Here is a 26532-nt window from a genome sequence, read left to right on the forward strand (position 1 = left end):
TATTATGGTTCATGCAATATTAGATTTTGGAAACAACCTGGCTTTTCTTTTCAGGTGCAACATGTTCACTTTCCTCTACATCACTCATTGTGACTTACCAGTTTGAAATCGGGGTCCAATACAAGGTTGACTTCACTTGCCTAACCCCTTTTAACATTTTATAGGTTAACTTGATTGGGAAGTCTCAACACTTACTAATTATTTTACCACTTCTCCAATATTTACTCTTGTATCCTCTAACCTTTTGTTAATCCACACTTTAGGAAAGTCCTTGCTAACTTGATTAACATCACTCACATTGTATTTTTCTTTATTGTCATCTTGATGTTGTTTGGATTTATGATGGACCCAAAAATATTTGGCTACATGACCAATTTTGTGACATTTTTAGCATGTCCTTGTATTTTTCCAAGGTCTTGCATATCTCCAATGTCCTATCTTCCATTTGCATTAGTATGCAATATGTCCATCATTACCACAGGTAAAGCATACCTATCTCTTACTCTTAGGAGATGAGTGATAAAATTAGCCTTTTAATCCACAGTATTTGGCACCATGTCATACATGTCAGATAATAGCAAAAATCTTATCCTCTTATCTTAACTGAAAGATCTCCACACTCATGTGCACTATGTCCATACTGGTGACAAATGTAGTAGTATCCTTTATAGGCATTCTGACTATCGGTTGCAACTTGCCTGTGCCAACACACATTTGACTTGTGGCATATTTCAATGCAACAAAAGCAAGTAGTTTTTTTTAATGACATACCTTTCTTCATTATCCTTTTTTTCTTTTTCAAGTTTGAGTCTTTTTCTCTTGAAGCCTCTCCTTTCTTAGTTGTTCCAATTCCATAAAATCTTGGGCTAGTTGTGTTAGTGGTCTATCTTTGATTCTTTTTCTTCTTTACCAACTTCTTGATGCTTTTATTGAACTTTCATAGATTTTGTTTTCTTCCTTTATATTAAATTCTTTAGTTAATCCATTGGTTGACAAACTTTTTCATCTAGCTACTTAACTTCTTCATTTAAAACTACTATTTATTTAGTTTTGCCATGACAATATTCTTGTAAGATACCATTTTCTTGTGTGATGAACTAGTCCTCTACCTCCATGAGAGCTATCTGATATTCCTTTTCTTTTAGAAAGTCCCCAAGTTGCTATTTTACTTCTAGATCTAGTCTAAGTTCCTTGTAGGCTTGGTCTCTTTCTAGATTATAATTTCCTTTTTTGTCTTATGTTTCACTCATTCTTACTATTGCATAATCTTGTTCCTTTTAATTTTTTTTTTCTTTAGCTTTTCATTTTTGTTCATGAGTTCAAATATTGTATCTTTAGAACCACTTTGCTCCTTAATATTTTCTATTAAATCTCATGTGTCTCCTAACTTCTTTATTATCTTCTTTCTTTTAGTTAGTGATTCTCTCAATTTGTCTTTAAGGTCTTCAACTATGTCAAGAGCTTCATTGAGCTCTGTTTTGTATTTCATGGTTGTTCTTAGATCTTCCCTCAAGTGTCAAGCTTGTAATTATCAAGGTCTAGGCTCTAATACCAATTGTTGATCTAAAATGCTATGTGAGTGGGAGGGAGTTGAATTAGTACACCCAATTCTATAAATTATATTGGTTAATGCAACTAACTTAAATACAAACTTTGTCACTAACACCTTTACTATTAAGGTAATGATAAAATCTATGTGATCAAATGATACAAGATTATAGAAAGATGCATACATCAAGAACACATCTATTTTTATGTGGAAACCTCTAGTGTGCGGGTAAAAACCATGAAGGGAGTAATATACCCTCTACCATTTTCTTGCAAGCTTGCATCTATTCCTTCTAAGAATACATCCTATTAGGAACACATATAATATTTTAGGATTAAAATATCCTATCAAGGTTACCTCGCAAGAGCATTTTGATCTCTTTCTAAGAGATACCTTGTTGGAGGGTTTAAAAGACTTATTACAAATTTCCCCTATCAAAGGCTTACAATAGTTACAATGGTTAGAAATCAAACTAGAGATTAGATATAAATACTTGGCACACTTTTCCTAGTAGATACCCTATGAAAACTACTTGAAGATTCTCTAATCTCCTTCCTCTATTTTGTCTTGGTGAACTTTTTCTGTTCACGTTGTCTTCTTCCTTTTCATGCTTGCACACTGGTCTAATATTATGCTATCTTAATATCTATGTTAATAGACCTTTACATATCTCTGCTTAACATAGGTACAAAAACAATGATTGTGTCTTTGACAACAGAAAATCAAAATTAAGTCATATTAAACTTAAATCACACTCACTTTGGACATATGGAAACCATTAAATTTATCCTTCTCAAAATACAAAATTGAAATTTGAATCACATAGTGAGAACAATCAGACACCTATGACTACCCATTTAGATGACTATACATGTAGGCTCTCTTGTTCATTTGCACATCTACTTATAGACCTGATTCCTTAAATGCTTTAGTTGCATTCCACTACTTCTTTATGTGTGCATGTCACATCACTTTTAGACCTTCTCAGCTAGTTTCATCACATCAATGGTGACTAGGCCATGACAATAAAACTTCCATTTCTTTCTTCTTTCTTCAATTGAGATCAATATTCCATTCTATTAGTGGTTGCACTTGCAAAACTTCAAACCTTCTTGGTAATAAATTGTCAATAAATGACAACACTTTATCATTTACTTGATGCATGGGTTCTCTACACAATATTTTCTTGTTTATTCACAGTAATATAGTTTTAATCCAACAAGCACACCAAATGGGCTAGGGATAAAACATTTAATGTCATGAATATGAGGCTTGTGACCTACCATAAAATTGTAGAGTCATCCATGATTCATAAACAACATTATTTAATGTTCCTTATGCTTTCAATAAATCATTCTCAAGATCTAAGATGTAGTTGTTATTTTCCACTAATATTGGCAGGAATGAACAAGGCTTAAATATGGAAAATAGTTCCCCAAATGTAATTGATGGAATTATATATTAGTATCTATTTTGGATAGTCTTTATGGTTATTTGGAGCCTTTTTACCCTTAATTTAAAATAATTTTTATAATATATTCTGCATAATCCTATAACTACTAAGCTTTGATATGGTTTCTAAAGATAATTATAGTTTTGTAATATAACACTATAATTAGAACCATGCTTGATAAATGAAATCATGTGTGTGTATGATGATGTAAATGTTGCTTTCTTCCTTTCAAATATTTTTATGGGGTAGCTTCTTGAAGCCATATGTTGTCAGAAAAGATTAGTTTTCTATATATTTAATTCTTTGTAGTTGATATATGTTTTAGAATGTGGTATGTGTACTAACCTCTCATAGGAACCAATCAAAAGGAAATTAGGAAGAAAAATGAAAGGAGTTATGCTAGATTCATGTAGAAACCACATCCAAATGGTTCAATAAAAGATCAAGTCAATACAACTGTAAACTATCATGCTATATTTATGGAAGACTTACTCAATGGACTTGTCCTGAATTAATGTACTTCATTTAAGTCTCTTCTAAGTCTTCATTATTGAAGGATTTTAGATGTAGGAAGTTTATTTTCTAGTAGAATTTGTAAATTAGATTTTGATTAGATTTCAATAGTCAGCCATGAAGTCAATTAAAATCCAAAAATAATGATTAATATAGTTCTATTGTTTCATTTGTAAGTGTGATGGTTCAAATATCAATAAAATGACATTGTTAGTCTTCAACACTTTATCTTGAGTATTATTTTAATTCCCCCATCCAAGGGGGATGACTTGTTGAGTGAACCTAGTTAGTAGAAGTAGTTTTTCATTGCTTTTAGAATAGAAAGGAACTTTATTTCTCCCACAACCATATAATAAGATAACTATTGGTTGTTCCTATAGCATAGGCAAACAAATTAGTATCGTATTTGTTAGGATTAACCTCAGATAGAAATAATAGTTACATGCAAATAGAACCAATACTAGAAAATAGTAGATCATGTAAAAAGAGAACACAAGATACCAAGATTTAATGTGGTTCACCCAATCCTTGGGCTATGTCCACCAATAGCAAGTCCAATATTATTATTATCTAGTGATTACAACCTAATTATTATCTGTAAACCCATTTATTATGTAAAGCCCTATTATCTATAGGAAACTCTCATAAATCCCATGTCTTATTTTTTAGCAAAGAGTATATTTCTTCTTTCATTGCAGACTCCTATTGAATCTTTGTATCCATCTGCACAGCTTCATCATAACATTCAGGTTCACCAACATCAGTATGTAAAATAGAATACAAGGAAAGATAAAATCTTTCTAGAGGTCTACTCATCCTTGTTGACCATCTAACATTCACTAGAGTGTGGCATTTTTTTGCAGTTGTTGCACATCATGAGGAATTATTGGAACATTAGCTTTTGGAGTATCATCCAACACTACATAATAATTTTCTTTCTTCTCATGTTGCTGCAATAGATCTTTGTACAACACTTTCTCATTGAATATGACATTCATGCTTCTTATAATTTTAAAATTTTCAAAATCCCAAAGCTTATAACCAAATTTATTAATGCCATATCCAACAAATACACATTTCTTTGACTTAGCTTCCAGCTTGGTTCTATTTTAAGAATCTATATGAGAAAATGCTACACAACCAAATGTTCTAAGAAAAGAATAACTCACCTTCTTACAAGTCCATGCTTCCTCTAGAATACCACAACCCAAAGGAGCATAGGGACCTCTATTAATCAAATATATAGCACTATTAACAACTTTTTCCCACATGTTTAAGGAAAACCTTGATGCACCATCATGCCTCTTTCATGCTCCATTATAGTCCTATTCTTTCTTTCAGCCAGTCCATTTTCTCGTGGAGTCCTTGGAACAATTTTTTGTCTATGAATAATATTAGCAAAGCAATAATCTTCAAATTCATGACTGCAATACTCACCAACATTATTAGATCTGAGACATTTTAATTTCTTTCCAGTCTCATTTTCAACCAAGCATTTCCATTTCTTAAAAGTTTGAAATGCATCAAATTTCTATATAAAGAAATAAAACCATACTTTTCTAGTTGCATCATCAATAAATGTAACATAATAATGAGAGCCACAAAAGGAAGATACTTGAGCTAGTCCCCATACATCTGTATGCACAAGCTCTAATTTCTCACTTTTATTTTCCTTCCCAATTTTCAAAAAACTCACTCTCTTTGCTTTCCATACACACAACCTTCATAGAAATCCATATTAACACATTTTAGACCTCGTAAAAATTTATTTGAATGAAGTACTTTCATACCTTTCTCACTCATGTACCAAAGTCTATTGTGCCACAATGCTATATTAGAATCTACGACAACTATTTGTTCTCCTTGCTCAACTGCAACAACTATTCCTAAACATTCATTTTTCTCTGAAACAATCAAAGTAGAAGGAACAATATGACCTATACAAAGATATAAGGTGCCTACTTTTACACATTTTGCTACTACAAGGAAACCTTTTGAAACCTTCCAATTTTTATCATACACAACCCTCATCATTGAGTTGCCTTACTAAAATTAAATTCCTACTTAGCCTTAGAACATGTCTTACCTTATGTTGTAGCCAATGATTCCTATTTTGCAACTAAATCTTAACTTTTTCCTTTCCAACAATTTGATAGGGTTTATTATCCCCCAAATAAACAAGCCCAAAATCTCCTTGGACATAATCATTGAAATAACCTCTATGAGGTGTAGCATGAAATGAAGCACCATAATATAAAACCCATGAATCATCAACACTTTCTAAAGATAGAAGCAAAGCATCCTCTTTAGATTTTTTACTTACCATATTTGCCTCCTTGATCCCTTTTGGTTTATCTCCTTCATTTTTATTTTGAGTATAGCAATCTTTCTTCTTATGTACTAAGTTCCCACAGTACTAGAAATCTCTTAGTCCTCTCAACTGAGACCTCTTCCCCTTTGACATTCGTCTTGATTTCCCACAATTTCTAGAATTATTTCCTCTCTTGGTCATTCTACCTTTGCTTTATGCATTCAAATCTCTTCCTGACATAGATCCACCTAAGGTTTTCCTACGAGTTTCCTCACTCAAAATAACACTAATCACATCATCATATTTTAGAGTATTAGATCTAGAAACAAAATTACTCACAACCATTACCAAGCCATTCTAGCTTTTAGGCAAAGAACACAAAATCAAGAGAGCCCTAATTTATCAAAATTGATACCCATAGAAGATAATTGAATAGTAATAGTAGTAAAAACATTTAAATGATCCACAATAGATCCACCTTCTATCATTTTCATATTAAATAAATGCTTCATGAGAAATACCTTGTTTAAAGAGGATGGCTTTTTGTACAATTTATTTAGGGTTTCCATCAACTAATCTATCATCTTCACTTTTGTAATATTAAATGCCATGGATGGTTCCAGGCATAATCAAGTGCTTCCAAGTTCCTTTCTATCCAAAAGATCCAAGTTGTCATTAATCATAGATCCATCATTCTTGGGTTTTCCTTCCAACAGCTTCCATAAATCCTTCTGATAAAGATAGTCCTCCATTTGCATTTTCCATAACTAAAAGTTCTACCCATTAAACTTGTCAACCCTTAGCTCCCCCTCATCTGTCATCACTCGCACTCAACCATGAGACCTTCTTATAGGGGATTGCTAAAAAGAAAAAAATGATGGTCTGGCTAGAAAAATGATGACCGTCTAGCTCTGATACCACTTGTTAGGATTAACTTCAGATAGAAATAATAGTTACATGCAAATATAACCAATACTATAAGATAGTAGATTGCATAAAAAGAGAATACAAGACACCAAGATTTAATGTGGTTCACCCAATCCTTGGACTACGTCCACCAACAACAAGTTCAATATTATTATTATTATCTAGTAATTAAAACCTAGTTACAATCTATAATCCCTTATAGCTCAATACTGCAACAAGAAGCTACAATATTACCATTCTATTATGAAATCCCTAACCCTAAGCCTTTTTATACAAGATTTTTCCACTTACAAAGTTAGGGGTAGAGTAAGTTGTCCAATAAGAAAAATAATAACCGACAGCCTTTACAATATAAGGGCATTTTTGGCTTCAGGGGCGCTATCCTTGAAAACCCTTCTACGGGCATTGCCCCTCGATCCCACCCTATATTGTGACATGGATCACACCTGGGGCACTACCCAAGGACCCCACAATGGTGCTGCCCCTTGACCCCATCTTTGGGCCACTTCCCCCAAATCCCTGTAGAAATAATATGGTGAAAAAAATGCATCAAATAAACCTCTAATTCTTATTAGGCTCCACATCACAACACTATTTGTATTTCAATTCCCATGTAATAGATTAGTTGTTCAATTCTATATTAAAGTTCAATATTTCCATTTCCATAGATTATTAATGGAAACTAAGAAGGTTTAGAACATATAATTTTTAGATAAAATTTCAAGTATATGTCCCTAGTTGATAAATTAAATGATTTTTAATGGGTTATTTGGTTACTACTTAAGGATGTCCAATCAATAGGTGATGGGTGTAAGCTCTAGTTTGCAAACCAATTAATTGACCAAGAAACAATAATGTAGTTCAGTACTCAAAAATATAGAATCCACTTGTGTGAAGCATTTTTTCACAAAAAAAGAGTTTCATACCCTTATTCTTCACTTTTTCTAAATTTAAGGATGATGAAGATGAAGATGTGATGCAAGAGCATCCATGGTTTGTAGGTTATCCAACATGAACCAAAAATAATTTTCCCTTATGTCTTAGAGTATTTTTTTATTGTAAATATATTGTTAATTATATAATAAGTGCCAAATATTTTATTAAATAATCACCTTTTCAATACATTCCAAATATAATTCTCCTTTCATTTAATGGGATTTGACAATATAAGATTTGTAAAATTTCTAGGTCTAAGTGTTATACATTATGGGATCACCCACCACTCTAAGAAGGGTCCAAAAATGGGTATGAGAGAACATTGTTGTTATAACATATGGAAGAAATAATAATTTCAACTTGAGCACAAAGAAATGTGACTCTACAAATTTCTATCATATGAAATAACTAAAAAAAGTAAGAACATAAAATTAAAACCAAACCAAAAAAATATTGACCTAGAAAGTTACAAAAGAACAAAGTTGAGATATTGGAGGCTTTCTTTGAATTTGAAGATATTGAAGACCTAGATATAGTGAATTTTTTAAAAATAAAGTTCAAAAGACAAGAATGTATTTAGATAAGAGAAATATTTTTAGAAAGAGGAAGGAGAGGAAAAGAGAAAATTTAAAAGTGGAAATAAGTTTTTTTAAAGTTGTTGAAAATATAATTCATATTGGTAGATTATGAGCTTGACTTACTTAGAAGGATGCAAAGTCTGAATTAATAAGAAAAATTTGTGAAGGAGTATACAAAAATCACAAGATATTGAATAGTATAAGACATGCAGATAAAAAAAATCTAACATTGGAAATGATGTATATCGTAGAGGATGTATATTATTTTGCATTGAAAGTAGAGTAAAGATTAAACAAAAGGTTTGGAAACAAGAAAAGAGGAAAGGATATATCATAAGTGTAATGAAGAAAAAACAATGTGTGAGGTATGTAATGAATATTCAATAGGATGGAAAAAAAAAGACAGGAAATGTAAAATCCCAAATAAATAATCTTTCACTCAGTACATTAGGAAGCAACACCCACTAGGCTTAAGAGGATTGAAATGTTGAATGAGTGTTAGGTTTTCCCCATTCTCTAAGAGTAGATTTATTTATTCAAATTGAGAATGAATGAATGAGGTGAATACAATGAAATAGGATGCAATGGAAGAAATATATGTATACAAGAAATAAACATGCTGATATGTACAATTCAAAACCACTTCTAAGAAGCAAAAAATCCCCTAATTTGCATAAGAAATTTTAGCCAACTCTATCTATTAAGGGTGACCTAGGAAATATGGGTTGATTGGACTTGCCCCTACTTATGGAGTCACTATGTCTCTACCAAAGTAGATGAAGAAACCTAGGTAAGAAGATTATTGTTCCATCGTATATCTGAATCTAAATATTTTTCATTTTTCCTCTACACACAAAGGGGGAAATTAGTGGGTGAAAAGGGTTTTCTATAGTCAAATCCCTTGTATAAGTATTATCCTTGAAATTTAATCAAAATTTAATAATGGAATCTACCAAAAATTGATGAAGAAACCTAGGTAAGAAGATTATTGTTCCATCGTATATCTGAATCTAAATCTTTTTCATTTTTCCTCTACACACAAAGGGGGAAATTAGTGGGTGAAAAGGGTTTCTATAGTCAAATCCCTTGTATAAGGATTATCCTTGAAATTTAATCAAAATTTAATAATGGAAAAATTATATTGATAGTACAAAAGACTTGACAAGGTGTTATAACTTCAAAAGCATTGGATGACTCATGAAGATGTGAAAACGTTGTCTTGATTTACTATTGATCTTTGATATAGAATAGAAAGAATATGAATTCCGTCACACACTATAGGACAAATATACTATACTCTATATATTCCATTCTCAATGCTTTAATGAAATTTATTTATCCTTGAATTATTGAGACCTTGATAGATAGAGATGGTATTGTTTGAGACTTTTTGAAATGAGAGAGGTAATTATATTGATTTTATAACTCTAGAGGCTATTTCAGGGATCAAATTTTGAAGAAGGTTGAATAAGGTTTTATAATTTCTCTAAAAATAAAAACACCAAGATCCAATTCACATTTGGGCCAATGTTTGTGTGTAAGGAGAACCTCCCAATGTATGAGATGAAATGTTCACAACTTGTACACGTAGGGTTGTCATTTATGAGGAAGAAACTACTCAAATTTTAATCAAGGCTAAATTTTGATATGAGGATACCATAAATGTGTGCCAAATTTGGGTGGGAACAACTATAATAGGTATGGAATTCTCATACACTAAAATATGGTCTAAGGACCAAAATTGTAAGTTCTTACAATTCAGGATGTATGTATGTGTGTGTGTGTGTCTATCTACATACATAGATACATAGATACATACATATACATACATATACATACATAAATACACACACACACACACACACACACACACACACACACACACACACACACACACAAACACACACACACACACACACACACACACATATATATATATATATAGAGAGAGATCAAATTGGTAAACAAGAAAAATATTGTTGACAACAAATCCACCATAAGAGGATTAGGCCTAAGGAAAACATTCCATCCAAAGGAACCCATTTAAAAAGATATTTCAAAGAAGGATAAGAACTACAAAAAGTGTTTTTCAAAACAAATTGAGAAGGAGGATTATGCCTAAGGAAAATATTATCTAAAAATAAATCTACAGAGAAAGAGGATCACTATGAAAAAAAGAAGGATGTATCAAGTGATCTAGATAATGTTCATAATGTGAAAAATAAAGTAGAGTGTATTCCACTACATTAGAGAAGTTGCATATACCTTATTGGGATGAGTAGATATAAGTTAGGATACACCCAAAAGATAAGAACATTTCTACTATGAATTTCCCCCAAACAAGGGAGGCCCTAGGTAAATAAATCACATGTAAAAGATTCCAAAATGACCTAATATCTCTACGATTAGTATGAGCACATGTTAATTCAAGTATATCACAAAATATTATAAAATGAGTTAACATCACCCCCCAAAGGTAGTAGGTCTACAAGGAAAATGGAAGTAAAACACATAAGATATATTAAAAACAAGTATTTTAGGGTCAACATTATGGAGACCAAAAAGAAAGATGGTTTCCACTTGTTTGCATCATTGTCAAACATAAAACACAGACACATTTAAAATTATAGAACATATATGAAATAAGGTATACCCCATATCTAGAAGAGATGATCTATAAAAATAGATAAATTTCATTTTAATCCCTTTATCACCTTGTTCTAGTAGAGAAATAATGATCATCTAGATAAATATAAACAAAACATAAAACATGAAACACATCACAAAGGAATCACAATACAAACAATACATAGAATCCATCACACAAGAGGATCTAGTCAAGTGTATCAGCTTCCCCTCATCTTGATAATAATCTCTCATGGAAGGTGGAAAACACATAAGAGACACAACATCAAGCATGGAAGAGGAGCTATTTCAATTCCCAAATAAGGGTCATTCTATAATGAAGTATCACTTTGTTTGCAACAAATAGAAAGGGATAATATTTTTGAGAATCTTGCACATAACTCATGATTCATTTCAATAAAATTATACATTTCATCATAATTGTTAGGATCAACATCATTTTTAGTAGTGATATTTGTTTCGTCATCAAGAGTATCTTGATCATATAAATTAATAACAATAGGATATTTAATATGAAAGTAATAATTATCATGTGTAGATAATTTATTTTTTCTTAAAGTAACTTCCTCCCTTGATCTACACATAGGTTGGTCAAATGGAATCAACACATTATGAGGTACCTTGAGGGAAGAAATGGCTTGGGGAGATATCTCTGTTGATCTTAGATTAGTTTTGACAAATGAGTGTCAACACACTTAAGAAATTTTCTAAGTTCATGCCGAGCATAATATAGATGTTGAGTTGCAATATATGCTGAGCTAGAAATTCAACAAGTGTTGAGTCATTCAAATGCTGAGAAAATAATTGATGTTGAGCAAGTTCAGGCATTGAGCAAGACAAAATTTTAGTATGTGCTGAGCATCAATAATCAGTATGTGTCGAGCAACACAGAGTCAACATAAGAGTATGTGCCTTCACAAACTAATATGTAAACTACTTTTGAGTTGACATATGGATAAATCTTGAAGGATTAGAGATAAGATTGAATCTATTTGGATTCTCTATGCAATCAACATGCAACTAATGATAAAAATGGAAGGATTTGAGTAGAAAAGTTGGATGAATCTCAATCATAGATTCATACCTAACCCTAAGTCACAGAATCTTTCTAAGTGAGAAAAAGCCCCATATTTTATAAAGTGTGAGAAAGAATGCATGTGAGGAGAGAATGCTAGTGAAGTCTTGAAGTAAGTGAAAGGGGTGAATTGACTTAGAAGAAGGACAAAATTGTAGAATTAGTTAGCTGAACAAAGTATCAAGGTTACAACATTTTCATATTAGATTAGAGAGGATTAAGATGAACTGAATTAGGATCTAAAATCAGCAATATCAAATTGTAAGTGTATCAGATCAAACATTCTATTTACTCTCTAACAATTGTTATAGTAGAATGAAATCCTATGGACTTAGGTTGGTTTAACAGCCATTGTATAAAGCCTTTAATAGGGTGACATTCCAAGTGAGTGTTCTAAAGTCCTTTAGCTAGACACACTTCTAATAGGGTATTAAAATCCTTTAGCAGGGTAGGATCTAACAATCCTTTGTAAGCCTTTAATAGGGTAGGCCTTTCACAAGGTAGATCATAAGAATGGTCATAATATGTAAACTTAATAGGTGAACTTTATTGCTATAGTAGTGAAGAGTTGTGGGTGTCATCCTTGTAGACACCTAAAAAACCTTTAGAAAATAAAGTATTTTTATTTTCTGAAAAAGTCCTGATGACATCATCATTAATTAATTAATTAATTTTTATGCCATTAAATCCTTTTATCTTAATTAAAAATATTTAATTAAGGAATCCCTCCCAAAAATGTTTAAATCTTATTTAAACATTATTTTCTTATTTATTTCTTATTTAATTAATAAATTGACCAAAAATCCTAAAATAAATAAAAAATTTATTTTTTGCCCAAAACTTGGCCAATTTCCTTATGACCAATAACCTCTTCCAAAATCTTCTAATCTTTCTTTAATTTCGATTAAAGGCTAATCTCATCATTTCCTACCCCTAACCCCAACTCAAAATATTTAATTAAAATTAAATATTAATCCTCATGTTTATTAAAAAAGTTTTAATAAATATCTCCTCAACCCAAACCCTTGAAATAAATAAAACTTTATTTATTTCCTAAAAATCTAATTTATCCTCATCCTAAGAAGTTCTAGACTCTTCTAGAAAGTCTTCATCCTCATCCTAGGAAATTCTAGACTATTCTAGAAAGTCTTTATCCTCATCCAAAATCTAGACTCTTCTAGAAGATGTCTTTAAACCTAATCCTAATCCCCTCCTAACCTTGTCACATTCCCTAAACATGGGTTGAAACTTACTAACCCAAGCCAAAGTTAACAAATATCTCCTCCTTCACCCACCCTCATTAAATGCCATCCACTTGCCTATCCTTAAGCTAATCCTAAACCATCCTAATCCATCCTCTAATCATTTGCACAAGCCTAAGCAAGCTTAGAACCTTCCTAATCAAGCCCAAGTCGAATTTGCTCTCATCACCCTCAAAATATCTCAACCATAAAATTTTATGAAGTCCACTAGGTCATAAATGACTCTTACAAGCCCTTTTATGGCTCTTACAAGTCATTATGAGGGTCTTTATGAAGATTTTATCCCTTGAGCCTCCTTTTTTGACTCATCCTTCCCCTTTCCTCCATCCTCTCACCATGTGACATGTGTCACTCCTTGATTGGCTATAAGGAAGCACAATCCATGTGCTCTCCTCTCATGCAATCTGAGCCCTCCATAAGCTTTTTCCCATCCTTGCATCTTAGCCCTCAATCCCTCAAGCCTCTTGCCTATAAATTGGATCCTTCCCCTTTGCAAAATAACACAATCCATGAAGTAAAGTTATAATGCTATTTTGAGAGCCAAATCCATACTAAAGCCATCTATCCACACCAAAAATCCACAATCATCCATTGAAGCCTTTGGAAGCATATTGAGCATACATCCTATCCATTTATATAAAGCTACTCAACAAGAGAGCTTCTTATTGAGAGAGTCCATTAATGGCTCATATTCTCAATTGAGAGTTCATCTTAGTCTATCTTGAAGTTTATGAATTTTGTTTAGTTTGTAGAAGCTTTATTTAAATTTGGTTTCTATTAGCATACTAACATTTCTCATATACAATCCCCATCCTAGCTTTACCTTTTCATTAGAGGGTTTCTTGGTAATCATATATGGTGTCAAGTGTTTGTGTGGATTTATTTTCTTTATGTGTTATTTCTATATGTTTATGCATGCAATGTTTTAAAGTTGAAAGTTTTATTGGTTAGAGTTTAGTACTTCTGATTCACCCCCCCTCTTAGAAGTATACTTCCCACTTGTTAATCCCAAAATTTGGTATCAGAGACCAGTTCTCATTAGGAGAAGCCTTACAACTTGGAGAAAAGATCTTGAGATGGAAGTCTACAAGTTATGAAAGCCTATTGAGAATCAAGAGATTGAGATACAACTCTTACTACAACAATTGGATGAAGCTAAAGAGAAGGAAATAAATTGCCATAGCAGAGAATGACACTTAGTACAAGGAGATTGACACCACAAAGTTATTTGCAGATGGTAACTCTTATGAGTTTGATGTAGTAATTATAGATCTCATGGACAAAAATACAACACAAGTTGAGGAGATCAAAAATCTCAAGTTAGAGCAAGAATCACAAGAAATACTGCTATGTGAGATGACTGAGAAAAAAAAGAAAGCCATAGAGGATAAGGCCATGATTGAAGAGGACAAAAGAATCTTGTCAAACAGATTGGAAGAAAAATTAGCAAAGCTATCTAGTATCTCATACATGTAACTAGACACCCTAAGTCAAATGATGAATGCCCATTATGAGTTGAATGTCAAGGAAATTGAGATAACTACATTGAAGTTACAAAATGAGCAACTACAAAATGACCTAAAAAGAGAAAAGGATTTTGCATAAAGTTTCAACAAGCCAAATGAAGCTATTAATTACTTTAAAAAATTTACTGAAATCCCCTAGATCCAGCAAAGGCACAACAAGATTTGGCTATAGAAGTACTGAAGAAGGAGAGTCATCCAAGAATGCTGAACAAAGGAATGACAAAGGTAAGAACTTTAAACCTACTTTTTATCATTGTGGAAAGAAAGGACATACAACTAATGTTTGTAGGAGCAAGAATGCTAGTTAGAATATCAAGCCAAAGAATATGATACATTGTTACAAGTTCAACAAACAAGGTCATCAGGCACATGAATGCAAAACTAGAACTATGCATGTACTAAGATTTGAAGGATGCTATTACAATTGTCAGAAGTTTGGTTATAAAGCCTTTGAGTGCAGATCCAAGACCACATGGTCATCAAACAAGGGAAGAAGTCATGAATATTCCTACAATTAGGACTAAAATACAAGATATAGCTATCACTACTATCAAGAATATGGACACATCCTTGAGAATTGCATAAGAACACATTTTAGTGGAAGCTACATTAGATGGTTGAGCCAAACTACATGCTTTAGTTGTTTGAAGACTAGTCATATCAGCAAGCACTACCCAATGAGGAAAAAGGAACCTAACTTAGAGTCAGACAAGGGAAAAGGCAACGTAGATGTTGAGCACATCAAAGGAGAGATGAATAAGACATGGAAAAGAAAAGATGTAAGTAACTCATCAAATGGAGGGATCACTTCACCTAAAGGGTCAAGTGGTCACACCTTATCAAACTAAGCAAGAGAAGGTATGTGGAACCAATATTTAAATGTTTTATCACACATTAGTTCCTAGAATGAGTTATTACTAAAAATGATAGATCAACATGAATAAAGATGCAAGGTTAAATCTTTAAAGTTTTCACATTTTTGTCGAGTAAGGAAGGTTTCCTTTAGATGTCGAGTAAAATCCTACTATAGACCGAGTTGTCTACCAAAGTCAGTTGAAGCTGAGTTAGTAGTGGTTGCCAAGTAAAAGAAAATTCCTATTGAAGCCGAGCAAAGGAAATTTTAGTGGATGCCAAGTATTGGAAAATCAATGGAAGCTGAGTAAAATAGAAATTGCATAAGGAGCTGAGTGTACAACTATATATGCACTAAGAATTAAATGCTATGTAATGAAGGGTATAAGGTCAAATTTTCAATCATTTTTTCATCATTTCAAACATAGAGCAAGAGTGAGAAGAGCATAGAAGTGATTGGTGACCTGAGATTGAAGCATTTTCATAATTTCCAATAGAAATCAAGCATCTTTTCATCAATTTAAAGGTATTTCTTAAGTGCCAAGCTACACTATTTAAAAGTTTAAACCCTAGTTTGTACAAATGGCCTCCAGCTCTAGAAATCCCAAGGACAAGGAATCGTTTGAGGTTTAGCTAGTTAGCAATGAAGTCAAGCAATTGAATTTTAGGCCAATTCCTGAAGTTGCATACAAGAACGACCCTGTTGACACACTATCCATTGTTCCACCAAAAGTCATAATGGTACAAGATGTTAGAAAATGCTATAATTATAAGCTTGGAGCAATTGGTGACATGGAGATTTGTCAAGCCTATGATAAAATATGTGAGAATGGGGTATTGAAAAAAGAATTTTAAATTGTTGAAAGGCAAGGCTTAATCCGTGCCCTAGATTTTCCCACCATCTTCAAGAATGAATGGATTAGAATAGTTTTGAGCAGGATTCATGATGGATGTTTATGGTTGGAAGGTGGACCTATTAAGTTATCAAAGATAATCATACATAGGGTAATAGGATACCCAACCCTAGAATGGCCAAAGACCCTGATGAGTGACTCAAAAGAAGCCATTGAGAAGAACACTGGGGAAAAGTGGAACAAAAGGGGAATGACTATTGACACAATCAAAGTTCCACTTGTAGAATTTGCTATGAGGGTTATATCTCACAAATTCTATCAGTCAAGCTAATTGAATAGTGTACCATGCATTGCATTTGATGTAGGATACAAACTTGTTAAGAAGGATCATACATATGATCTAGTAGGACTACAACTGCAATAGATTATGGAGAACCTAGGAGTAATATGAAGATCAAAAAGTGCTCAGTGTAAGTTTAGATCAATCTTGATATGCATCTTTTTCTATGTTTAGAACAAATTTCCTTTGGTGAGATAAGTTGGAAGACCAATAGGTCTATAGCTATATCGATTAATGAGTACATAGAGCAGATGGGAGCCAATTTTGAAACCCTCATGACAAGCTATTTTGAGACACTTTAAGAAGTCTATGAAGAAAAGACTAAGGATTCCAGTCTCACTAGTAGAGTAGTACATCAATGATCTTTGTTTCTTAGTTGATAGTGATTAGATTTATATCCAAGCAGCAGTACCAAGAGTAAGACAGCTAAGGCCATTAGGATATGAAATTAACATTGAGGAGGCAATAACAACAATTACAACATTGCTTGCAAAAGAGATTGATAAAAGTGCAAAACATTTTGGCACTTTTGATGTTCTAAAGTCTAAGGTGGAAATGGAGTTGAAAATTTCTTCAACTCTAAAGAAAAAGGATAAATTGGTCAAGAAGCTTAAAGCCAAATTTGGAGAAGGGACTATAGAAGATGAAGAAGAAGAAGAAGAAGAAGAATAGGGCCAAGAGACACTTTCCTTGACATAAGGCATGGGAGAAGATGAGGAGGAACAAGTTGAGGAAGCACCTACTAAGCCAAAGCCTAAAAATATAAAAGCTCAGAAATAGTCTGCAGCTCAGCCCAAGGGAAAAAAGACTACCAAGCCAAGCCCAGCCAAGCCTACTACAAGGAAAAGTACAAGAGCTCAGAAAAGCTCAGAAGACACAAGCCAATTTAGAGTGGTAAGTCATGCTACCAAGTTTGATTTAGAAAATATTTGTGATAATGTTAAAGATAATGCAAAGTTAACATGCTTGAAGAACAGTGATTTCAATAAATTGAGTAGGGAAGAATAAAAGATGGTTGAAGAATTAGTCTATACCATGATGGCTAAGTTCAAGAACACCCCACTTGAACTTGACAATTCAATGCCCAAAGATTTATATTCTATTGTTGAAAATAAATGGCATTATTTCCTTAACATGGAAAAGGAAATAAGAGAGTCTACATTGGCTCGAGTAATGCTAGAGCTCACAAAAGGGAAAATAAGTAAGGCCAATAAGAAGCATGTGAGAAAATTTGTACCCAAATACAGAGCATTCAACATTCTTCAAAATAATACTAAAGATGTTGTCAAGAAGTCCACTCAAATGTGGAAATTGATTTATGGCCTAACAACTATCAAAGAAGGAGAAGAATATCCCTTTGAGGGAAGAGATAATGGAGAAGAGGATGACAATGATAAGGAAAGAGAAGGTGAGAAGGAAAAGGTCGATGAAACAATAGAGGAGGAAACACAAAAGGGAGATGATATGGCAACTATTGAGGAGCGACAAATAGATCAGAGTGTGAAAGACACACAATTGCCACCTCCAAGTCCTTCACATGACAATAACACACTTGAAAAAATAATCAAAGTGAAGGATATTCCTAATAACTCTATTCAAAACATCAATCCATTGACTACAGAGGATCTTAAGAAGATCCTTGACCAATCAACTCTACAAGCTCAATCAACCAATAATTCAGTATTGGTTAGTGTAGATGAGTTGTAGAAAGCAGTAGCTGACCTAATTAGGGACAAGAAGGCAACAAAAGAAACATCTTCTTCATCCCTACAACTACAAATGGATAACTTAAAGAGAAAGCTTCACAAGATACATTAGCTAAGGTTGATACCACAATTAAAGTCATTACAACTATCGAGGAGCCAGTAAAGGAACAAATAGGATAGATGGATACTTCTATTCCTACTACACAAGTAGAAGGTGCACCACCACAAATAATAGTAATTGATAAAGAAAAATTAGAGGAGAAGGAGATAAAAAAAGAAAAAGAGCAAGAAGCAATTCAAACCTTGGTAAATCTACCAACCACTGGGACTTGTACTAGAATACCTCAAAAGTTGAGCACTAAAGCAATACCACTCCAAATTTCAGCACTAGGCTTGCACTCCACAATGGTTGCAAGGGAACTTCACTATAGAGATCCTACATTAGATGAAAAAATAGTCATTCCAAAGTATGACTATGAAACCATGAACATAGACCAAATTAATGAAGTGCAAGAGGCATTAGAGAGGAAGAAGAAGTAGGAGATACTTAGAAATGAATATAAACAAAGGCAAGAACTAATTGAGATAAAAGACATCTCTTTAAATGCATTCATCTTGTAGGAACTTGATGAATCCAAGCCAATATTGGAACAACTATCAGAAATTGTTGAGCATGTGACCAATGAAGACCAGGAGACAAATGCAAAACTCATGGAATGGTTAGAAAAGGAATTTCAAGAAAAGGTAAATGAAAGAATATCTAGTGAAATAGCACTATCATAGGTAGAGCTGGCAAATAAAATTGAAAAGGTGAAGATAGTACTTGAGAATATATTCTCACTATACAAAAAATTGTATGATCCCTCAATCTTCACATAAGAAACTAGCCAAAGAATAATGAGCTTAAAAAGAAATTTGAAAATATCAAGCATGCAATTGCCAAAAGATCCAGCTCAAAGTGAGAAACACTTTTACACAACACTTCACACACAAAAGGAATTAGCTATATTGATAGCAGAAGAGGCTAATACTAGAGCCAAATTAGTTCAAATAAAAGTTTCCCTAACCCGTCACATGGAGATTCTCCAAAAGAAACTAGCCTATGTAAAAAATGTATTGAAGAAAGATCCTAATCTTTCAACATTAGATGGCTTAGTTCACCTTGTAGTAGAGGCAACAATACAAATCAAATCCCTAGAAGTTGCAATAGAAAGCTGGGATGCTACTCTAAGAATTATGATGGACATGAACAAGACCTTCTTGGAAAAATACTCAGTCAGTGTATAGATCCATTGACATAAGTGTCAAAAAGGGAGAGAAATTTTAAAAGAAGGAGAAAATCAAAAGGCCAGAAGGAGACTTAATATGCAAGGGGAGACATGTGAAATGGGGAGCCAAAATGAAAGGGGGAGCCAAAAAAAATAGAGAAAAGAAAGGGGGAGAACATACAGTAGGAAATAGGGCATAACAAGATGTATCAGATATAGATTATCAGAATTCAGAATTAAGACAAGGAGTATCAACAAAGTTAAATCAATCTACTCAAAGAGATTTTGGATACAGAAAAGGTACATCAAATCAGGGGGAGATACAAAATTTTGAGGTATATAGTCCTTCACAAAATTTTGAATAGTTTTGAAATTTTGTATATATGCCGAACAAAATGTATATTATACTTGAGGAGATTAGATTCATCATCTGTAGTTGAGTGTTTTTTCCACTCATTTCAAAGGGGGAGATTATTGATCTCAGATTTTTTTTGACAATTGAGTGTCAACACACTTAATAAATTTTTTAAGTTCATGCCAATTATAATATAGATGTTGAGTTGCAATATGTGTTGAGACATAAATTCAAGAAGTTTTGAGTCATTCAGATGCAAAGCAAGTGCAAGTGCTGAACAAGATAGAATTTTAGTATGTGTCAAGCATCAGTAATCAGTATGTTCCGAGCAACATAGAATCAACATAAGAGTTTGTGCCTTCACAAACTAAGATGTAAACCATTTTTGAGCTGACATATGGATAAATCTCAAAGGATTAGAGATAAGATTGAATATATTTGGATTCCCTATGCAATCAACATGCAACCAATGAGAAAAATGGAAGGATTTGAGCAAGAAAGTTGGATGTGTTGGAAATATTCAAGATATGATAAGTTACTAAGAGGGTAGAGGTGAATCAGTAACTTCAAAACTTTTCATCATAAATCCATCTATACTACTACATACATTAGTTTTAAAAGATAAACCATTCATCACACAAAAGAACACAATGTTTTGGTGACCTAGAAACCTTCCAAATAGAAATTAAAACTAGGGTGGGGATGATATCCACAAAAATTCACTACTACAGCACAAAGTTGGCATGTTAAGGCTTACATTGACTACTTCTAGTGATCTGCCCTGTTAGGAGCACAAAGGACTGCTAGGTCCACCTTGTTGGAGGATTTACAAACATACAATGAAGTATGCACTCGGTTAAGAGATTTATAAAAAAGACTGTTAAGTCTACCTTATTAAAGGATTTAGAAACTAATTCACCTATTAGGATGAAACAGTGGATCTACTTACAACTAATTACTAATAAGATCCTTTATGCACTGATCACCTTATGTGATAGATATGGATTTTTTTCTTTTGTATTGACCTTGCTGCATTACTTAAACTACTGCTAATAATTCTTCGCATGCACTTCTCAAAATTAAATAATGACACTTCAATATGATGATGTCTTACAATACATCTTAAATATATACCTTTCCAATTTTCAAAACTACAAGGTCAACCAAAATACAAGTGGACAACACATTAGAAAGTTGGCCCAATAGTAAATAACTCAGGTTCACTAAATTGACTCGGTGACCTTCTGATACTTAGCGTCCACTACATTACATGGCATCATCATGCACTCGGTAGAAGTGAAGGCTTGGTCCATACTAATCACTCGAAGTAGTTTTGAACTTAGTGACCACTGGTGACTCGGTAGATGTAGTGTCACTTGGTAGATACTGCATACTGAGTTTACCTTGCTTCACTTTGTAAACACTACTTCTTCCAACACTAAGTTTACATTGAATTTCCATGGCATAAAATTACTACTCGATAGACACTATGAAGCTTGGTAGACACTGCTGGTCTACACATAGCCTGAATTCACTCGGTAGACATTGTTTTGCTCTATGTACATTGCTAAACTCTTTGAAGCTTGGTTAACACTAGAATGCTCAGTGAGTGTAAGAAACTAAGTGCTGAGCTTGATAGCTATACTAATATGGATAAGTGTTGTCACTAATGGAAATACTAACTTAATGCCAATAGGATGAATCTCAATCATAGATTCATACCTAACCCTAAGTTGCAAAATATTTTTAAAGGAGACAAAGCCTCATATTTTATAGAGTGGAGAAAGAATGCATGCAAGGAGAGAATGCCAATGAAGTCTTGTAGGAAGTGAAAGGGGTGAATTGACTTAGAAGAAGGATAGAATTGCAAAATTAGTTAGCTGAACAAAGTATCAAGGTTATAACATTTTCATATCAGATTAGAGAGGATCGAGATGAACTAAATTAGGATATGAAATCAGCAATATCAAATTGTAAGTGTATCAAATCAAACATTCTATTGTACTCTCTAACAATTGTTACAATAGAATGAAAACCTATGGACTTAGGTTGGTTTAAAAACCATTGTATAAATCTTTTAACAGGGTGACATTCCAAGTGAGTGTTATAAAATCCTTTAGCTAGGCTCACTTCTAACAGGGTGTTAAAATCCTTTAACAATGTAGGATCTAACAATCCTTTGTAAGCCTTTAACAAGGTAGGCCTTTCATAGGGCAGATCATGAGAATGGTCATAATATGTAGCCTTAATAGGTGAAATTTATTGCTATAGTAGTGAAGATTTGTGGGTGTCATCCCCACCCTAGTTTTACCTTCTTATTGGAGGGTTTCTAGGTAATCATATCTGGTGTCAAGTGTTTGTGTGGATGCATTTTCTTTACATGTTATTTCTATATGTTTATGAATGCAATGTTCTAAAGTTGAAGGTTTTATTGGTTAGAGTCTAGTACTTTTGATTCACCCCCCCTCCCCCCCACCTCAGAAGTATATTCCCACTTGTTAATCCAAACAATCTCATGGTCCCTTGAAAAATCCCTACAATAATGATCATGAGAACAATGCTCACATTTATTTTTCTTGATATTTTTAGAGGTTTATGATCAATCAAAATTGACTCCTTTTGACACTTTAGGAGAAATAATGGAACAAAACTCATTAGGTTGAGAGATAGAGGGTTCATAATTCTTTTAATATTAGGAGGTGGAACAAAAGTATAGGTAGGAGGAATATGAGGTGTAGGAAGGAGTCCATGTCTAAGAAACGAAGATGGGATATCCTTAGGTTTACTCAATTTGGAATTCAAGTCACATTTGTAGTTTTTGTAATATAAGAAGTGATGCTTTTGATGGGGTTGTAATGGTTCAAGTTTTCCAAAATAAGTTAAGTTCAAATTTTCCATGAATTATTAAAGGATGGTAGAGACTATGTGATTAATCATGATGATTTCTCCATTATGGAAAAATATATAACACTTATGGATACAAGAGACAATAGATTTCCTAGAAATGAGCCAAGGAAGGCACAAAGTCTCCCTTGGAATTGATGAGAAGTTGTGATGACAAAAATAGTGACATTTAAGAACTTCTTACCAAATTCTATGGGAAAAGATACACAATCATGGGTGCGACAGGTAAAACCAATAAAACTATTTGTATGACATGTTTTATTTGTCATAGGAGTCTTTTTGAAATTGTAGGATCAATGAACACTCCTAAATATAACTCATCATTAATTTTAACATTAAGAAAAACATGACCATTAAGTTCCTCAATAATACCCTTAGGATTAAATTAATGAAAATCTTAGGTTTCAGTTTGGATTTGTGTATTAGGTTGAGATTGATGTATGATATCAACCTTATTATTGGCCATAGAAAATATATTATCAAGACATATGGAAGTGCATTTATAAGGCATAATAAGAATGATGGAAACAAAAAATATAGTAGGTTTAATGGTATTATTAGATTAAGAAGGAAAATGATTGGTGTAGATTTATAAATTTGGATTATGATTTTCAATGTTTTTGTTGTGGTTTCACAATGCATGCCTCATTTCTCTTAGAAATGGGGACCCCCTACTTTATTTTTTTAGCATTTGGATCCCTCATCTGGGGTCTAAGTCTTTTTTAGGGTTTTTCCTAATGTCTTTGGTCAATCTAAGTCTTGACCTGAAAACCCAGATTCTAAAAAACAAAAGTCTAAAGGAGAAAGTTAAGTTTTTGCATATAGAGATGCATAGTAGCACACCTGGTGCACATCACTAGGTGTACTAGTGCACTAAGTCACACTGGAGAGTGCTTCACTCTTGGAAGTGCATACATCCACACCTCCAAGAGGTGTGCCAAGCATAGGGTCTGCATCTTCGCCCATCACCACTCTTTCCTTCTTGCACTCATATAAAACAAGACAACAAAAAATCAAAGAGGGTGCACAAAAACACACTTACCCAAGTGTGTTGATGCACACCTCCTTTTGCAAAACCTTTAAAAAAATCAAAAGTCTTAAAAAAAAATCCATTTAAGTTGAATAGTAGCACACTTGATTAGGTGCATTGCTACACACCCTTAAATATGTAAACATTTCTATGCCAAAGTGATAATAGGGTGTGCATGTTAAAAATAATAGTCCACTAGGATAACTAAGGCGGGGGGGGGGGGGGGGGGGGTGTGAATTAGTTATCCAATACTTATTGTCATTAAATAAACTTAACTATTCAATCAAAGTAAACATAGAAAATTACACCTTATATGTTGACTAGGTAAACCCTTGATCAGAGGGAAAACCCTAGTGGGAATGATGCCCACAAGATGATGTACTAATATAAATATTCCTTGTTAGAGGATAGATTATATTAGGAGTTTATTACAACATTTAGTACAATAAGTCCCTATTAGGAGACATTGAATCTCTATTAGGAGGTATGATCTAATGTATGCAAGAAGAGCCCACTACCCAAACATGCAATTTCAACTACAAGAAGAACTCACTGCTCAAAAAAGTAATTTACTTGTATCTTCTTCATTCCTTTGTACTTTCCTCTATCTTTTCAACTAGACTAATCCTATTAGACCTTGTAGACTAGGTCATGAACCTTAGATCCAAATACCAAACCTCAGATCACTTAGAAAAACCTTGACAATGAAGTTTCCTTCACTTCTGCACTGCTTTGCTCAACTTTGCATTTTGTATTGCTCTACTAGTTTCCAAAAATTTCCAAATAAAATATATCCATATTATGATAAAGGAAAATATCCTTCCTTTATATCGATTCCATAAAAAAATTCTTGAGTTGACTGTTAGTCCGTCTCAACTAATTATTATGGGAACTTATCAAGAACACATTACACTTAGCGATAACATAAATCTTCCACCTTGAAACTTAAATAAATTTTTATACATTCAATATTATGATGAGAGATCTTAGACACATCATCACCAACTTTCCTCTTCATGTCCTCAACCTTGATCATCAAGATATCAACTCTGCTAACAGATATAACTAGTTTACCAGAACATACCTCTGTAAACTCTATCTTAGAACAAGTATCACCAAAACTTACATAACTTCTTCTAGACTTTTCTTTTCTACTTCTGATGTTAATTACATATACCAAATACTTAGAAGTATCTCTCATAACCTTGGGTGGTTATTATGCTTAACTAGCCATCCATACTAACTTAATATTTCCACTATTGTTTTGTTAGATACCACATAAGACATCAAACATGCTATATTGACATCAATGAAAAACTTAGTTATGAATGTAACTTATCATCATCAAACCACTCTTCTAGAAATCTCCTCCTTTGGCATTGATGGTAACATAGATGAAAAAAATCTAGTTCCAAGAGTACCAACAAAAGATAGACATTCTTGAAATCATGTTCATCAATCATACTCCCCCATTGATATACCTCAATGTACTTTATACCAAACTTTTATTTCAAATTCATGCCACATTCTCCCATACTCATGAAAAACATCTTCTCAGCATAATTTTTTCTTGCAATACTTCTCCCACATAGTATAATGTCAAACTCTCTCATAGTATGATGTTTTTCATGCCAAAACAACGTCAAAGGTTTCTGCAACCAACATCTTTGCATCAAACTTTCCAACAACTAGTACTTACTTAGCTCAAGTGTTAAAAGACATTATTCAACAACATCAAAAATATCGATAAGAGTCCCGAGTGACTCTGTTCATTATAGATACTTCCCCATATAGGAAGCATCAACATCCAGTCTAGACAAACAATGTTGCCCTATTATCCTAGACTAATGCACTCTTGTATCTTCTTACTTTCATGTAGGAAGGGCCATGTGTTAGATTGTGGTGACTGATCAGGAAAGTACTGTACATACTTCATAAATAGTGGGGTTCAGGAAAGTTTTTTGGAAGTAGCCGACATGGTAGCCGACATATTATGGCCGACATATGGCCGACATGTTATAACCCTAAAGCGGTTTAATACTTGTATAAAAAGGGCTTAGGGTTGGGTATTTTTCATATGTGGTGTTACGAAATTGGTTCTTGCGGCGGTATTGAGCTGTAAGGGATTACGGATTGTAATCAGGTTGTAATCACTGGATTGTAATAAGATCGGACTTGCTGTTTGGTGGATGTAGCCCAGGGATTGGGTGAACCACGTTAAATCTTGGTGCCTTGTGTTCATTTCTGTGTGTTCTATTATTTTTGTTATTGGTTATATTTGCATGTAGTTTTTTATTTCTATCCATGGTTTATCCTAACACCATGACCCAAAGAATACCTTGCAAATACTCAAAAGTCTCTTTGGGAAGAGGCTTAGTGAATATATCTGCAATCTTCTCTTTTGTGCTCACATACTCCAATCTGATTTCCTTTTCTACAACTTTTTC

This window comes from Cupressus sempervirens, chromosome 1 (assembly GCF_028749045.1).
Source record: "Cupressus sempervirens isolate cs-2001-9-10 chromosome 1, ASM2874904v1, whole genome shotgun sequence".
Classification (NCBI taxonomy): domain Eukaryota; kingdom Viridiplantae; phylum Streptophyta; class Pinopsida; order Cupressales; family Cupressaceae; genus Cupressus; species Cupressus sempervirens.